The 5474-nt window shown below is 34.5% G+C and overlaps 1 non-coding gene across 1 annotated transcript; it reads right to left on the bottom strand.

Annotated features, from left to right (window-relative positions):
- Nucleotides 1-3975: 3975 nt before the first annotated feature.
- LOC128568309 (small nucleolar RNA U13) lies at nt 3976-4078 on the bottom strand. The gene has a single exon (XR_008375115.1). It is a non-coding gene; the product is annotated as a small nucleolar RNA U13 (small nucleolar RNA).
- Nucleotides 4079-5474: the final 1396 nt, after the last annotated feature.

Here is a 5474-nt window from a genome sequence, read left to right as displayed (position 1 = left end):
GATAGTTTCTATTGTTATTTTGCTAGCTCTAGTTTAGGCTGTGTGATGAAGTCCTCTTATCATTGTAGGTAAGGAATGCCTCTTTAAAGGAAAAACCTTACCTTTAAAGGAAAAACCTTACCTTGCAGGTCATGTCCCTTGACTGATTGTGGGTTGATTCCACTTCTCCCAACAGAACTTAAAATTGTAAACAGTGGTATACAGTGAGACTTGCCATGATGCTATTTGAACGGACTTTCTGCAGGAATCACACTGTTTCTTTAGGGTCAATTTTAATTTTAAGACAATTTTTGTGACCCATTGCAGTTATCCAGCTATTAACATAGCATTCATAATCTCACCACACTCGTTCATAAATGAGGTATTGTTACCCTTCCGGATTGCAGTCCATTTTATATCTCTGATTTGATTTACAATGTCAAGACATTTCTGGAGAGCAAAATTGCTCTCTTTGTACTTAATGGGAGGTAATTTGAGGGAAACAAACAGAAGTAACAATTTGATCAGAGACAACAGTAACCTGTCAAATAACAGCTCTTAGCTTCTCATCACACTCCAACTTGGTCTTTGTTCAATATCTGGAATGGAATTCTGTGTATTTCTTGTTTCCCAAAAAGGCTTCCCTTTCTTACAGCTTTCAAACATGGCCTTGTAGAGAAATGTTCAGTGGTGCTAACGTGTAATAGATTTTTCTCTGAAATCCAAGCCCTCTTAAATATGAGCCACATAAAACCCTATCATCTACTTCATTTTCTATAATTCTTTTTTCCCTTTGTCTTTGGGGGGGGGGCAAAAAAGGAAATAGTTGGCAGCACATTAAGGACACAGAGAAAAATGTAGGTTCCTGAAGAGTTTAAGGGAGATGGAAATCATCTGCTTTTGGGAACTGCCTGATGAAATTTAGCTGGTGCATTAGTTATCCAAATTACCACTTGCTTTTATCACACAGACAATATACAGTTGAATTGTTAAATGATGTGCACTTTTTTTTCCAAGAGCAGGATTGGACACTTAATCAGGTCAATAATTATTCATGCATTAGCACAATCTTCTTCTTAAAGTGTAACGGTGACTCACTGGGTATATAGTCATTATTACTGATTAGCAGGAGATTATTTTTGCGCATCACTGGTTCATGTGAAAACAGCTAAATTTATTATGCTGAGTTATTTAACAGTGGACCATGTGAGAACTGCGTATTACTGCTGTGATTGAAGCTTTATACATACACCAGTAGATAACTATTAATAAGCTATACTGGCAGACTAACTGCTAACCGTTAAATTTTTTTACTACGGGGTCAAACTTTGTGAAGTTTGAAACTCAGAGAGGACAGTCATAATGTCCTTTCACATTAAAGTCCCTTATAGATAAATGTACTTGATAAATAAATAAATGGAGAGCAAAAAGCAAATAACATGGAAAATGACTATAAAATTTAAAGAATAGGGAATAGGTGTATAATAAGAGAGCAAAAGGAAGGATGAAATGAGAGAGATACAATTTCACTTAGTTTGAATCATTAATTGAATAATTTTTAATAAAATTTCTGAAATTTTCTTTGGTTTATATAACTGATTTTTTATATTATAAATGGAAGGAAAATCTTACATTTTATTTCAATCATATCAACATAGAAAATATTTCAAGAAGAAAATTTGCAAACCATTGGTACTTGTACCTTTCGAGAGTGGGTAAATGTGTCATAGACTATGATATGTTCACTTGATAATGACCTTGCTTCAGCTCTACTTCTTTCTGCTCTACCAACTCAGAGCAGTATTATTTTTTTAAATGGTGATATTATATAATTTTATCCGTAAATATTTCAGCATAGATTGCTAAATGGTAAAGATTCCCTTTAAACATAACCACAGTATTATCATATCTAAAATTTATTAGAAACAACCCAGTAATATCATCAAATCAAGCTTGTAGTCAAAATCCCCCAATTAAATAATAGTTTTCAGTTTGTATACGTTGGATTTGTTTGAATCAGTATCCAAATAAGGTCAAAACAGTGTATTTAGTTCTGTATGTGTTTTAATGTTTAAGTTACCTTTTTTATTAATTTTCGCTCTTGCAGTTTGTTAAAAGATCACATTACTTGTATGTCTGAATCTGATTCAGGCTTGCCACTCTTGACACAAACACTTCCCATGTGGCACTGGATTCTCGGGATGCACGTTCTGTCTGTCTGTCTCTGTTCAGGTCACAGCAAAACATTTTGTTACCTTGAGTATTTGTTTTATGTAGGAGAGCCCTTATATACTTTTTTCTTTTCTTTATTTACTCTTTCTAAGGAATGAATTAGTTATCTACATCACCTAAAATGATTAATATATATATATTTTAAAATATTATTTGCACTCTTGGGTTTTAACGTAATTAATTGGCGTCACTCTATTCAGTTTTTTTTCTTTTATTGTTTCAGGTTCATCAAGGGTACAAGGAATTAGGTTACATTGTTTGCATTTATTAGGTCAAGTCCCTCTTATAATTGTGTCCTGCCCCTAAGAGGTGTGTCACACACAGTAACACACCCCCCCTTCATTCCTCCACCCTCAACTTGAATTGATTTGAGTTTTCCTCTTATGTGGTAGGTATTCCATCATCTATCCTCAAGGAACTCAAATTAGACCTCCCATTTGATCCTGAAATCCCACTACCAGGCATCTACACAGAAGAAAAAAAAATCATTTTATTAGAAGGACATTTGCCCTGCACTGTTCACCACAGCTCAGTTTTTACTTTTACTGATATACGTGTTGTCCCTCTTTGGTGTCAAGAGGCTTTTAGTGCTGGTTCTTTTTTTTATTCTTTTTTATTATAATTATTAAATCATAGCTGTGCACATTAATGCAATCATGGGGTACAAAGTGCTGGTTTTATATACAATTTGAAATATTTTCATCGAACTGATTAACTCCTATGTACTCAGCCCCACTATCCTGCTGATTCTTTTTGAGCCACCGTGGTCTTCGATGGATCCCTTGCTATCAGGCACTCTTCAACATTTCCTTTTCCAAACATGGATATAGCCACTGCCTGAATAATTTCTGATTCCTTTTAGTGGCAAATGGCATCTTGAGATCAAAATTGAAGTCTAAGATGTGTTCTTTTCTTGCTTTCTTACTGTTTCTAGGGCCTTTTTGTCTTCTTAGAGGACAGGCTTGTACATAGCATTTTAAAAAGGAAATAAATGATGAGTTTTAAGGATATTTTTAATTCTATTAATAATAGATTTATTATGGGAATATAATTAACTCTATTAATTTCAAATTACTTATGTGATTTCTGTGTATTCAATGCTTATGATGTCGCTTTAATCGATTATATATATATATATATATAGGGTATTTTTTTCCCCAAACTCTTTTTGTCTTTACAGTGAATTTTACTCTAGGTGGACAAGCAAAAAATCACTATTTTATCACTTGAAATTATTTTTCTTTGTTGGTTGAGCCAGGAACTAAATACATGGTAAGTTTGATTTGGCTTCTGAATTTTGCAGTTTGCAAATTATTTAATTTGATATAATTTTATTTTATGATTATAAAATATTAATATGACTTAACACATATCTACAAAACAAGTATATTCAGAGAAGTTTAACCTCTATCACAAGGCTCTCTCCCTCATAGAGAACCATTTTACTAATTTTATGGTTTATCCTCTCATTTTGTTTAAGACTAAACAAATGCACACTGTCATATGGTTTGTCAGATAAACGGTAGCATGACTTTCTTTTTGCATTTAGCATTAAATCCTGAAGATGAGAGTTTTCTACAGAGCCGCTTTCTTCCTTTTAACAGTTGACTCATATTCCACTATGTATATTTAATTTACTTTATTTGACACATTTCCTATTGATGAACATGGGTTTGCTTACAAATTATACTTTAATGAATATTACCCAAATTAATTATTGTATATAATTTTATTAATACTTTTGCCACTATATATTTTTTTTCATGCCAGACGGGGAACGTGCCGACGTCTAACAAGACTGGTGGGAGGCACATCTCACGCATGCGCACGAAAACCCAGTCGTCACGCTTATGAACTACAAAAGGATCAGCCACTGTACTTTTTAAGACAGATTCTTAGAAGTGGGATTTCTGGGGCGGCGCCTGTGGCTCAGTGAGTAGGGCGCCGGCCCCATATGCCGAGGGTGGCGGGTTCAAACCCGCCCCGACCAAGCTGCAACAAAAAAATAGCCGGGCGTTGTGGCGGGCGCCTGTAGTCCCAGCTACTCGGGAGGCTGAGGCAGGAGAATCGCATAAGCCCAGGAGTTAGAGGTTGCTGTGAGCTGTGTGAGGCCACGGCACTCTACCGAGGGCCATAAAGTGAGACTCTGTCTCTACAAAAAAAAAAGTGGGATTTTCTGGGTCAAAGAATAAATGTATTTGTAATTTTGCTACATTGGCAAATTCTTTTCCACCGTTTCACATTCTCACAGCAATGTATGAAAGGAGGAGATTTTCCCCACAATTACCCCAACAGAGTAAATAGTCAACATTCTGGAAATGTTACTTGTTAAGCAAAACATGATATCCCAGTGTAGTTAAATTTGCATTTATTATATTAAAACTTTTCAATGTGTAACGGGTTTTGTGTTCTTTTTTTTTTTTCAGTGAGTTTTATGATCGTATCTTTAGGCTGTTTTATATATTTTTTATTTTTTCTACTTTTTAAAAAATACATATTTTATGTATTAAGAATTGTGGCTAGTTGTAAAAATGAAGGTACTCCTTCACTTATTTTTATATTCATGCCCTTTTCAATGTTACTTTGCAGCTCTTCCTAGGAAGAGTTGAGCTGGAATTCATTTTTCCTTTAATTTTTCCTTTAATTTTAACATTAACCTTGGGGCTTGTTTTGGCCACTAGAATATAACTAGAGTCATCTTATACAAGTTCCATGCCTAGGCGTTGAGAGATATCACACTTTCTGAGAACCTCTCCTAGTCCTGATGAGCTTGCCAGGGGAGGGGAGTCCACTTCTCTTAGCAGAGATGAGCCATTGTTGTTAAGGGTGATCTTGAACTGGTAACAGGAGCGAACCTGGCAGAAACCAGAACCAAACCAGAAGGACCAAATACCTAGTTTAAAATTCTAACCCTAAATACATTATTTTTGTTTTAAACCTCTAACTTTTGGTGTGTTTTGCAATGCAGCAAAAATTCACACAAAAATATTAACTATTTTTTCATGAGAGAATACCATTATTTTCCCCAGTTCATACACTGTCTTTATTAATGGCTGAACAACCTGTTACTTGTCTTTGCATTACTATTTAATTTTAAATCTGATTTTTATTTTTTGCTTATACTTCTTGATGCTTCCCCCCACACACACAGTTTTAAATAGTAGCAATCCCATCAAACCTGTGATTTTGCATTCTTCCTTTTTAATTTAACTGTATATCATGAACATTTTTCTGTGTTTCTATATTGTGCTTTATAGTTACAC

The sequence above is a fragment of the Nycticebus coucang genome, chromosome 16 (assembly GCF_027406575.1).
Source record: "Nycticebus coucang isolate mNycCou1 chromosome 16, mNycCou1.pri, whole genome shotgun sequence".
NCBI lineage: Eukaryota > Metazoa > Chordata > Mammalia > Primates > Lorisidae > Nycticebus > Nycticebus coucang.
This window is presented reverse-complemented; position numbering and strand designations above follow the sequence as displayed.